This window comes from Pieris brassicae, chromosome 2 (assembly GCF_905147105.1).
Source record: "Pieris brassicae chromosome 2, ilPieBrab1.1, whole genome shotgun sequence".
Classification (NCBI taxonomy): Eukaryota; Metazoa; Arthropoda; class Insecta; order Lepidoptera; family Pieridae; genus Pieris; species Pieris brassicae.
Genome location: NC_059666.1, coordinates 14899500 through 14912948, shown reverse-complemented (window position 1 = coordinate 14912948; position 13449 = coordinate 14899500).

The window sequence follows — 13449 nt, the reverse complement described above, 5'->3', positions numbered from 1 at the left end:
TGAATAATAAACTTACTTTTAGGTCATATATCAAAGTCATATACCTGACAAAGTTTGTACTAATACGTTTTTACGATTTACATTACCGTTTTACCAATAAATAAATCAGTAGCCCTACAATTTCCTTAGATCTGGGCCTCAGATTTCTGTATCTATTTCATGATGATTTGTAGGTGATCAGCCTCCTGTGCCTGACACCGTCAAACTTTTAGGTTCTAATGTAAGCCGGTTTCCTCACTATGTCTTCCTATGCCGTACGATCGCATGTTAAATTCGTACATAAAAAGAAAGTCGAGCCGGGGATCGAACCTATTACCTCGGGGATGAGACTCGGACACTCAAGCTACTAGGCCACCACTCTGCTTAATAAATAAATTATACTTTACTTAATAAATAGATAAGATATATAACTTACTTTTTTCGTTTTTTCTTTTCGTTCCGCTTGTCAAATACGTATTGTCTTTGTTACTTGCCAGTATGATTTATAGCTCAGTTATCACAGACAAAATTTGTTATGAGCGATATATAAAAAATAAATCAAAGTTCAACCTTTACATTTAAAAATTCTAATTTGTTAATGATATCACAAAATATAAATTACAAATATTATTTACGCATTTGTGAATGGATTGATAAAAACTGCAAATCAAAGGGCTGGTTCGAGCAACGGAAATTCAATTTTTCGGTATATTAGAGCAAAGAAGCGATCTTATTGCATTATACTCGCAAATTTATGCCCAGTTTATTTCTCGCTTTGATCTATATTCTTACTTGGTGCTTGAAGAAATGCCCAATAAGCATTTTTATTGAGGTCACTTGGAGCTAACTACCAGTAAAATACAATTTTACCAAGCACCAATTTAGGCTTTAGATTTTCACTCTATCTCCATATATTTGGATACACAAAGCTCACATGTCCGTATCAATACTGCAAAACTGAAGTAATTTCAAACAATACCGAAAGTTTTTTTTAATTTAAATCCTGACAACGAGACCTTTAAGCCGAGTGCTACCAATATGTAATAACATATACCAGGTATATACGTTATACATTAAGATTTAAGACTGTTTATTTTAATTATGAATACTTATAATATAAACTTAAAGACGTCTAAGAAGAAATGCCCCTGAAACTTTATGGCAAAGCTACATTACAACGTTCGTTGGTACTTAATAAAGTAAATTGTTTGTGAAAAACATATTTACACGTGAAATTGTAAATTTCCTCGTTCGGATTTGTCGATGTCAAAATCGTGAAATTTCAATAGAATGTGCAAATAGAAATTATAGATTACAAGCCGAATATAGTGTATATGTTTAGGGATGCAGCGGTAAAACTTATTTAAAAGGACACAAAACTAAAAAGAAAATAAGTCAAATGACTGGCGACAAAATAACATTTCCGTGTAAGTAATGGAGTTGCCAATTCTGCTTGTTTGGTAATTTTGAGCGATTTATTAAATTAAATTTGGAACACTTTGATGTGCGCAGATTCGAATATTCGATTACACGCAACTCGACTTTTCAATTTGCTCTCCCTTCCTGTGAGCGTAAATTTTCTAAGGTCCTATTTAAGAGCATTGAGAGTCGCAATGTAACCTATTCGATCGATTTAAATATTATCCTAATATACCTTAGTTGCTATACTTATTACGAAAAACCATAATCAATTTTCTTTTCATATTATACATGTATGCAGTAATTAATTTACAAACATTAAAGAGGTGATACTATAACAAATAATTCAAAGTGCTTAATCGTTTTAGCTCCATTTATTTATATTTAATTTTCGAATAGCAACACTCGACCATATCTGATGTTTTGGCGCCAAGGGCGGGCGATTAGCCGCCAATCCTCTTGATTTTGAAATTCGAATGCGACCATTCTCGGTCACGTGAACTGCGTAAATAAGTGAAGCCATCTTTTGTTACATACAGAGTGCTTGAAAACTAATAATTTTGTAAAAAAGATAAAATAATAACAAAATATAAACTATACATTGACATATATCTGTATAAGTTTTCTGTACAATTTGAATTATGATTATTGTTATGTTAAATTTGACTATAAGCGTAATTAGTTCCTTACCCCAAGTTATTTAAAAAAAAATAAGTACGTAAGCACCTAAGTTATAAGCCCAACAGAACATTAAGATTCTGCTTATACCCCTTTTTAACTCAATACTATTCTAGAAAGTATAGCTCGATACATCATGGAATCTATCACAAATTATATTTTCAGGATATCCTAGTTCCTTTTCAGTATCTGTAGACTTTACTTCTGAGTTTGTTACAATGCTGAAATAAATCAGTCTGTATAATGCCTGCTAAATACGATACGGTAATTGGAGCACTCAATTTGCGCGGCACTTGCCAGCCGCGTGCCGCGCGTTCGCCATTCAATTGTCTATGCCCTTCTTTGTATACCCGGCTCTTTATCTTTGGACCTTTCCCAATGGCTTACTCTATAGTCGATGATATCTGTTTTGTATTTTTATGCCATTCATAAAGAAAACAATAGGTTATTGTAATTATGAAAAATGTATCACGTTAGTCCTTTTTAACATTTTAAAACTTATAAATATTAAATAAAATGCAATGAGTTTTTATCATATTCTTTCATGAAATGTCAAAATAAACACGACTTCAAAACAGAAAATTAACTTATTGCATTGAATAAATATGAATTAATCAAAAGGTAGATCTTAATTCAACCTTTGTGTAAGGACTCAATTTTTTCAAAATAAAAACGTCATCAAAAAGCTGTGATAAATTTATAAAATATATTTTTGTTTTGAGACATAGAAGGTTAAGATTCAAAAAGAAGATAGCGCGAACTATGACTCCATAATGTATTTGATATACGGGAGTCATAGTTCGCGCTATCTAATACATTTCTGAAATTTTTTCTTGGGTGCCATCTTTGGCAAGGTTGGCAATCATCATGGCTCCTTTAATTCGGATGCCACGCTTCTGGCGTTGTTATATAACTTGTTGCTTTGACCAAACCATTGTCAAAGATTCTACATCCAAGACGTGCGTCTGCAGCCAGGTCTCCTTCTGTCACTTTGCTTTGAATGATAAGTTGAAGAAGCTCATATTTTTTGGTGTTATGTATCCGTGTAGTGTCCGAAATATTAATGTTTCCTTTTCTTAACCGTCATAACTTCTTTATTGTACTGCATTCTGTCCAGCACGGTTGTGTTTCGAATATACTGCATACGTCCAACATATTAATTGCATTTCATTCGAATGTTCCAGTATTTTGGACAGTCTCTGGCAGAGTGTAAGATTCTACGGCGTAGAGCAACCTGACATGTTCGCGCAATGTGCGCTCTTAGTTATAAATTTAGGCGCTTGTCACAAAATGTACACTTTTTTAGTATTGAAAAGGCGTTACGCGGTCACCCTTTTCATCTTCCAATGTGTCTAGATATCGTATTGACACAATTAGTAGGTACTTTTTCTCGTCTTTCTTTACAGGTAAGATTGAAGTGTTTTGTTATCGCCAAGTGAATTATGGCCGTCGGGAATTGCACCATGGATTTCAGGGCTATAAATGAACCATAGACAACGTGAAGTAGCTATAGGTATAATATTTATGCAGTGCAAAACAATAAGTATAAGTTGCTTCCATACAGCCAATTTTGGTTTCATACGCTCCAACATTTTTTAAAGAACTAGGGACAGGAGGCTCCCCTGATGTTAAATTATAGCGACGCCGCCAATCGCTAGCGAATGCGTAGCCGGCCTTTAAAACTGACATTTCTACTAACTGTAACAATGCAGTTGCACTTAACCATTTTTATATACCAAGCAACCATTAAACATTAATTCGAGTTAAATAATGAGTATAGGTGTGTGAATTTTTATATGTTAAACAAATAGCTATTTATATTGAAGTATTTCCGAACCAATTCGATTTAGGGTCCGTCAAAAGAGCGGACCTACAAATTCGTAAAAAATCCGCAACGTACTCGCGAACTCTCCGGCATTGAGAGTGTCCATGGGCAGTATCACATAAAACCAGATGATCCATGTGTTTGCGCCTTGTTATATAAACCTTAAATTGTATTAACTTAAGAACGTATCGTAATTAATTACGTGTAAGAATAGGTAACAATAAATTCCAAAGCGGGGAATTAAAGTCGCTAAAAAATAGCAACCTTGGTTGACGTAAAGCCCTTTGAATTAAATAAAAAACAACCTATGGATTAAGTCGCACGCTCCATTGCCGATTATAATTCAGCGGATGGTAACTTTTAAATTTTTTTCGCCCGTAATATTTTTCACCAGGTGTTCGTAAAATAGGCTTTAATTGGCATATCTTTCAAGGCTTAAAAGGCATTGTGCTGGTCTGCATTGTTGGGTTAAAGTGTAATACATAGGAATATTGGTATGAAAGGACAATTAATTGTATTTTTTTAATAGCAAACGAGCCTACGCGACGCTCTAAAGGGCCAGCCATGGACACGCATTTTAGTAGGTGCGTTACCGGCCTCTGAGGGAGTATAGGCTGTATTCAAACAATTGGAGAACGTATCTCTGAGGGAAAACTCTCACCGTCGATACCAGAGTTCACTAATTCGCAAAATAAAGTTTTTTGTGGATGATGTCCAGCCATCAAGGTGATACTGATGAAATGTTGAATAAATACCTTCGTACGGTGTAAAAATGCCCCTGACGGCATCGTTTAAGCTTATAAATAATCAATCTCCACTGTAAATGGGTACCTTTTTTAGCGTGAAAATATGGAATATATTAGAAATTAAGAATTCCTAAGGTGTAGTACGGACACCTACAACCTTCGACTGTAAACAGTAGGTACGCTGACGTCATAACAAAATTATTCTGATCGCTAGGATTGACTCTCAATATGTCTGTTGCACGTAAAGTCTTGGCTAACTAAGCCTGCCCAAAGCCTTCCAAAAGCTCAGAAGCCTCCTGGGTACTCCGTGAAGGAGTGACCTCACTGTTTCGAGGTATTCTGCACGTTGTTTAGCCACAGCTTCGCATTCCAGGACTACGTGGGTGACCGCTAAGGATATATACTTACAACTCCTCAACCTTAGCCACTGGAGCCTGGAGTGGTTAGAATGGTCAAGTATCCCTTTAGGTTGCATGAAGAGCAGCACCTTTCACAATCATGGTCAAATCAAGCGCCGCCACAATGAATGTGTCATTTTCATAATATATATATATGAATTGCAGTTCGTTTGCCTCGTTAAAACTCGAGAATGGCTGGATCGATTTGGCTAATTATGTTCTTGAAATATTTTTGGAAGTAATCAGAACTTTGGAACATAAACAATAAGTAAAAAAAAGACAATTTAGTTTTCCAATAAAAACTATTCCAGGCTGGGAATTATTGGAATTGTCTAATTTTGTCGTGTTAAAAAGTTGTCACTTAGTTGGCAAATATTAAGGGCCAGATTGAGAGGTCTCGAGGCAACAATGGACTGTACCTACCCCAAATTAATGTCCAAATAAAATGAGCAATTTTTAATAGTCGAGATTTTCAATCAATAATTTATTGTGAAACCAAATACATTATTTTAGTATTTAACAAACATAAAACATATAGCAGTGGCTTCAGCGTGCGACTCTCATCCCTGAGGTCGTAGGCTCGATCCCCGGCTGTACACCAATTGATTTTCTTTCTATGTACGCATTTAACATTAGCTCGAACGGTGAAGGAAAACAACTTGAGGAAACTGGCTTGCCATAGACCCAAAAAGTCGACGGTGTGTGTCAGGCACAGAAGGCTGATCACCTACTTGCCTATTCAATTCACAAACGATCATGAGCTATTGTGGGGGCCACCACTTTTGTGAAGGCCCCGTGGCTGTTGCCCCAGTTACCGTCCCCTAAATCTGGCCCTGCTAATATTTATAGATGTTTTCAGAAATTGGTGCTAAATGACCAGTGATTAGCAAGCATCGTAGTTATTTTTATAAATTCAAATAGATATTGTTTATATATCGAACCAAATAATAACATAATAACGCCTTTTGTCGTAAAGACTATGGACTGACTATGTGCTTTAATTAATAGAGGACTTGTATTTTACTCTATACAAACTACAAGCGTCCAACAATAGAATATAAGCGAAATAATGAAATGTTAATTGCTATGTAACGAATGAATGTAATGTAACAGTCGAAGAAAGTACTTACGGCAATACTCTCGGGGCGTAATTCCCATGATTTAGTTAACTGCTATAAGACGAATGAATGCAAAGTTGAAGAGAGTGTCTACGTTTGGCTATACTCTCGGGGCGTAACTCTAACGATTTAGGAAATCGACACGCTTAAGAAAGACTGAGTGAGCAAAATGTAAAGCCTTGGCTCGTAATCATAAGTTCGTATGGTTATTATTGTGCTAGTTACAATATTGTCCTAAATATTATATTAGTAGATTATCTTAAAGCTAATTCATAAAAAATGTAGGTCGGGCCTCAGATTTCTGTATCTATTTAATGATAATTTATCAATCAAATAAGCAAGTAGGTGATCAGCCTCCTGTGGCTGACACACGTTATAGATTTTTTGGGTTTGGACAAGCCGGATACCTCTCAATGTTTTCCTTCATAGTTCGAGCGAATATTAAATACGCACATAGAAAGTCCATTGGTGCACAGCCTGGGATCGAACTTACGACCTCAGGGATGAGTCGCTGTAACTTGGCCAACACGGCTTCAGCTTTAAAGTAATCAATCTAAAACTTAAAAAGGGGACACTGCACCACATGTAAGGGCAATACAACCTTCCCGCTACAACCCATGGGTTTAAGAAAACACTTTTTAAACGGATTGAAGCTATGTATTATTATTATAAACTTATAATTATTTACATAATTTTAAATTTAAAGATTTCCGACGTTTCGCGTGCTTACAGCGTGCTCGGTCACGGTGACGGTGGTAATAATACATAGCTTCAATCCGTTTAAAAAGTGTTTTCTTAATGTGTAAAAGCCATGTTAACAAAAGACAATACTAAACCCATGTCATATCAATAATATGTTAAGGCGGTAATTGGCGATATATTTATATAGGGTTTGAGCTAATTAACATTTAATGATACCACTAATCACACTAAGTACTATTGAAGTGTGTATTATAATTGTTATTATGAATTTCGATTCCATTGCTACTTTTTTTATAAATGACCACAGATTATAAATGCCGAATCCGTCCTAGATATTAAGCTAAGGAAGGACATCCGTTTTATTGTACAAAGTAACATTAAAATCTATTTCTAACAATAAAGGGTCCGTAACTAATTCAATTTAAAAAAGTGATCCGAAATAATCTATAAAAATACAAAAGTGACCTTCCTGTGTAAAAAAGTCCAAAAAAATCTAACCTCATATTTCACAATTAAAATCGCTACCGGTCATGACGTAGTATAGATAATAAATTTCTCTCTTAAAAAGGTCTGAAAAGGGCAGGATACCGGTCTAAAGGCGGGACGGACGTCTATAGGGCTGTCTTAATTTATAATCTATTAATGCAAACATATCCTCAGAACATAAAAAAATATTCGAGTTATTTTTACTTCATAGACAGTGTTTCATTTTAACCATAGCCTGGCACCCTTCTTCATAAATAAAAAAATATATAATATATAAATTTCCTCTTGGTATTTTATCCATGTCGAAGTTTGGATATGTACCTACTTATAATTCCTATAACTACAAAGCGGACATTTTGTCATGTGCTAAATCAAAAGAACCCCTAATTATATAACACTTATCTTACTTAATTACCAATGATGAATTAAATGCATTCGTGAACATATATGTGGCAGCCCTGTTGCCTGCAGAGTAAAAAAAAAGAAATAAAATTGTTTATGGCTCTTCGCCGCCAACGCCTGGGAGTTTAAAATTAGAACTTCAAGAAGCAATGGCCGCTAGCCGCTACATTTAAATATTTGAATTAAACGTACAATCGATTCAAAACGATTCATTTAAGCTAACATTCTTATTGCATATTATAATATTATGAAAAGTGATTTATTGCTCTTGGTTTAAAATATTAAAATTCAACTGCTATCAAATATCAAACAACTATGAAAATAAAATGTTTGAAGGAAGCAAAATGCTGTCATATACCTAAGTTCTAGATTTAATAAGACAAATAATTATTATTATAGGTATTAATACGAGAGTTATAATAAACACATTAACTTGTAATACCTACCTAAGCCTGAACTAAGCCTTGTCGAGGCGGAAAAAATACTAATTGCTTCAAGATTACACGCGTAATAAAACATTTTACGTCCATTGTACTGATGATGGATGACAGTCTATAAATACACCTGTGCAAATAGAAAAAAATCATTCAAGAAACGGAACTGCCGTTCGGACAAAACATATACAACCTACGGACACTTTCCCACGTTTTTTGACCATAGGCAAGTTATTTTTTTTATTTTAAAAGTGTTTTGATTAGGAGTTAGATTTGAATTGCAGATTGTAAAAGTGCGTAAACTGCACCATAAATAATATACAAAAAATGTAGGAATATCCAATTTATTAATTAGGTACCGCCTTTGTCGTTTCTTGAGATATAAAGCTCCGGTGATTGACATTAAATGCAATTGAAATTGTTTTTATTTAAGCATGTCATCGCTTCACTAAAAGTAAGTACCGCATACCTGAATTGAAACCCGATAAAAAATTAATAAGCCGTACCAAATACCTCCCAAAAGCATATCCCACACCAAAAAATGATTAAAGAAAAAAAATATTAATCCATATCCCTGGAGGATTACACGACAAACGCATTTTAGACGTGGCCACACTGAATGACATGTTAAAATAAAAAATGCAATCTACAAAATATTGTCTATGATCGAAATTCAAAAAAATTTTATTTGACAAATTCTATAGGTGTGATTTGATCGATTCAAACGTCAGCGTCATTGCGTGCAAGTGCCGCCACCTGTCGTGAGCGTCGTGTGAATAGTCCAAGTAGATCGTATTTATCGTTGATCAATGATTTGGCGTAAATTTTCACAATACCTCGATTTATTATATTTTCAGAATCTTTATTAAGGTTTGATGAAGGTAGACACACTCTATCAAAGTTATAATATTCACACATTGTATTATTTGTATTTCTTATATCCTATGACATCTAGTAGGTATATATGATGTACTTTCCAAATTTTTCACAAAATTGTACGTCGTTTTGATATTAAAAAATATCACAGTACCAATTTACTTACGATTAATATAGGGTTACTATTACCTACATCTTTTTATTGTAGACATACGATGCCCGCATTTAAAAGGATTATTTGGCGGCCGTGACACTTGAGCGCATTAAAAAAAGTAAAAATAAAAATAATTGAAGTAGGATTAGCTGTCAGTGTCAAAGTGTTAAATATCGAACACACACTGTCTAATTTGACAACTGAGACTGGACGAAAATCTTCGGAACGCTAAGAAAAAAAAATATATTTGACATGTGTGTCGTATTTCTGTTATGTTTGACATTCGATTTCTAAATTGTCGCGGTTGACAGGACGGTTTTTTATTTTAATTTGATTTTCAACAAAAGTCATGATCAAAATTTCATTATTTCATTATAGTGCACGATAACTCGTTTTGGAATTTGGTTCGCATGATTTATCGCTTGTAAGGTTAAAAATAGTATACCTAAACTACTCACATCAAAGAATGTACATTCTGAAACACACACTATATAGGTATACCTATTTGTTTTAAATTTTATACCTATAGGTAATATAATTAATTTTCTAGCGTATTTGCAGGTAGTACGGTAGTTCTAACTACTCTTTCATGTCAATGAAAGCTGTGTTAAAATGGAATTTACATTTAAAATAAAAATATAAAAAACCATTAGGTGAGTAGCTTTTATTAACTTATTCGCAGCAAAATATACTATTTTATTTTATTAAGATACGAAGCATTTTTATAATGAATGAGAAGCTCCAGCACCAGCCGATAAATGACTAATCAAAACAGTATTCTTATCTAACTATCTGCTGGTAAACTTACACAGAATCCATAAAAATGCACAAAACGCATAGTCACGCACAAAAACAGTGTCATGTATCGCACACTCGTATCGAAATTCCATAGATCGATACATAGACAATCTTGTCTACAGACAATGGTATTATTATAAAAAGCTTGGCTACTATCCCGAGGTCCGATTGAAATTAAAAAAAAAGTTCCTCATAGACAACGAGGCGCGTTCAGTTTTAGAATAAAAAGTAGAGCGCTTCTAGGGTTGTCTAGGATACGACCAAAACAACAATATATAGTTTTATTGCTAATTTAATGAAGTAATGCACTTAGCAATAATACCGACTCACTTTAATAGATATGATAATATACTGTTAAAAAAAATCCAGACTACTGTTTTGCATAAATTTTACATACCTATATGTTAAAATCATAAACATATCGACAACGTATTTAGTAAAATAAGATTAAGTAAAATTTATTAAAATTATATATCAATTTGTAATATACCTATCCAACTTCAAAGCTTTGTAGTTATAGGTGTTTGTTGAACTAGAAATAGTTTTATATATGAGCAATCAATTCATATTTAGCAACAGGTTACAGTTTAGCAATCTTTATTTTATTTAATTTACTATTGACCAGCCCTGCAATAGACAATGCTTCGATATCATAAAAAGCCCGCGTAAAATATTTTGATATTTGACAACTGTCACGCGGCGCTGATTGATATCTATTTATTCAAATATGTGACTATACTTTTATTATCTACGGTGTTTTACTAAAACATTTTTGTTATATTTTAGAGGGAGCTGAGGCTGAATAAACACATTGATTTTTTTTAATGTTCTAAACTAGGAAACAAAACTATGTTTATGCTGGCTTTATCTATGAATTAAACTTTTGTTAGCATTTATAAGATAAAAGGAAAATCTCTTGGATTACTCAGTCGCTAACAATGGAGAATGAGATATATTATTTTAAATATTAGCATTATTAATTAACTTATACACCTTTATTTGAGGCGTCATATATTTAATGTCAAACTTTACGTTTATTTGCTAAATTTGTTATTTATACCTCACTTTGTTCTGCGACCAGTGAAGACAAAACATTCATATATTCATTATTAAAAACCTTATAAAACGTGACAATAATATGTATCTTTATAGTTTAAATCTTACAAACATTTGCTTTTCAAGTTGAATGTGTCGAACATTATGATTGACGTACGAGTATCATCGTACGTCGTTATGGTAATTAATGATTTATGGAATTATCCACGATAATTGTCGTACGAACCCTGTATAACTACGCGGGCTACGCGTTTTCACCAGCTTCTTTTGTATGAATGGATTAAAACAAAAATATTATGACATTAAATAAGCATTACGTACTACAAAAAGAAGAAAATAGTTGCAAGGAGCTCTTTGATCTGTCCTTTACATTTAACCAACCTAACTTTTTGCCTTTATACCCAATATTTTATTCTAGTATAAAAACGCTTACACTTATCTATACTTTGAAACTAAAACATTAATCAAGACTAGATTTAAGAGCTATGAAATCATTTTTCAGTATGAATTTTGATATTAGGAAAGACGAAATTGTGGGATATACGAATAAGAATACAGACCTTAATCTTAACCTTATTCTGCGATGCGTATTGTAAGTGGGATGTCATTTGTCTGACATATATTACTTAGGTGTCAAAAAGTGTTAAGCAGAGTTGAGGTGGTATTTAAAAATCAGCGATGGGATTGGCGTTAGAAGCCAAATAGATCACATCATTCTAACCACGTAAGTGATGATGAAGCTCCTGTCAGCTGTATGTATTTAATGGAGTCCCCTAAGCCTCAACGGACAAACAGTTCTGTGCCTACACGTTGATACCTCCACTCAAATGGTACAAAGACATCCCAGTTTCATTAGAGTTTTTTTCAGGTAGAGCCTTGGTGTCTGATAATCTCCTGAGGTGGTTAAAGGTTGGTGGTCTCAGTTTATTAGACTAGAGAGGTATGTTACGAGTAAAGTCCTGGCTAAGTAAGCCAGCTTAGCTCCTTCCATAACCACAGAAGTCTCCTGGTCACTTCGCAGGCTTCACAGAGCGACCTCACTGCTCCGAGGATTTCAGCACGTTGTTTAGCACAGCCTCGCATTCCAGAACTACGTGGATGACGGATTCCTCTACGCTGAAACAGCCTCTGCACGTGGGGCTATCGCACCTATAATATAATTCCTGTTTATTAAAGAAATAATGGTCCGTAATTGTCCCAATTATTGTTTTGAAATTAGTTCTGTTAAGCTTAGAGCTTAGTCGCTTTGTAATGACAAAGCGACAGCTACAAAGCTGGTTAACTGCTTTTTGTATTTTTTACTGGATCTGCGTATCGCGACCATCGTGGATGTTAGAGTTCTCCAGGTTTAGCGAATCCAGGTTCGCACTTGCGAGAAGGGCAAGGGAAGGAGTGGATACGGGCCAGCGGGCATCATTCCAGAGCCACTCCTCGCAAGCTCATCGGCAGCATCATTGCCGAGAGATCCGCTGTGTCCTTTTATCTAGTGTTTGTCATCGTTATTGCCTCCTGATGTGGGAACGTACCATCTATCTAAACCTACCATATTACCGTACCAGCAGCTGATGTTACAAAGGAATCCAGTTGTGCACAACCGAGGTTTGAATACACGACCTCAGGGTCGATTCAGTGTTAAAAGTAGTTAAAAGTGTTGTATTTTAATTTCTAGAATAAAAGGCCTCTGTGTCTTCCAAACTGAAGCACCTTTTTGTATTCTCAAAGATTCACACTTTTAGATTATGTTATTTAATATTCCATAGAGCCCTATATTAACAATATACAAAACTACGTTAATTCAAGGCGACCTGAATCCTAAATAATACGAGTTATGTTGTGTATAGGCACAAGAGGCCAATAACCTACTTGCCCTATGAAAAATAAAAATGAAGGGAATGCTGAAATTAGTCTGTTAATTGTTTACGGGACTTCATGTATGTAATATTAGTTCTAGTCAATTGCCTTGAATGAATTTTAATAAACTTACTATATACCTTAAAAGATGAGTAACGCCATCTATTGACAGTAATCTAAAGAAGAGGCTTACATAGTGTTCCGTATTTATCCCAGTTCCCAATTTCTTTGCCGTTTACAAATTCATTTCTTTTGCATAACAACTATGTAGTACGAAAATCTGAACGCTTAAAATTGGCGAGTAATATTATATATTCTGGCAGGCATGAACGTTCAAGTTCACGTTCAAGTTTGAAATAAATTAAAATAAATGAAAATCCCTCACCAAAAAATTAAATCATAATTTAAAATTTACCAAGGGATCTCTAGAACAGCTATTGAGTGTTACATGGTGCGCTAGTGTGGCTTCCGTCCGCTCGCGGCTTCGTCTACGATCGATCCGAGCAATTTTGTCTATTTACGGCTTA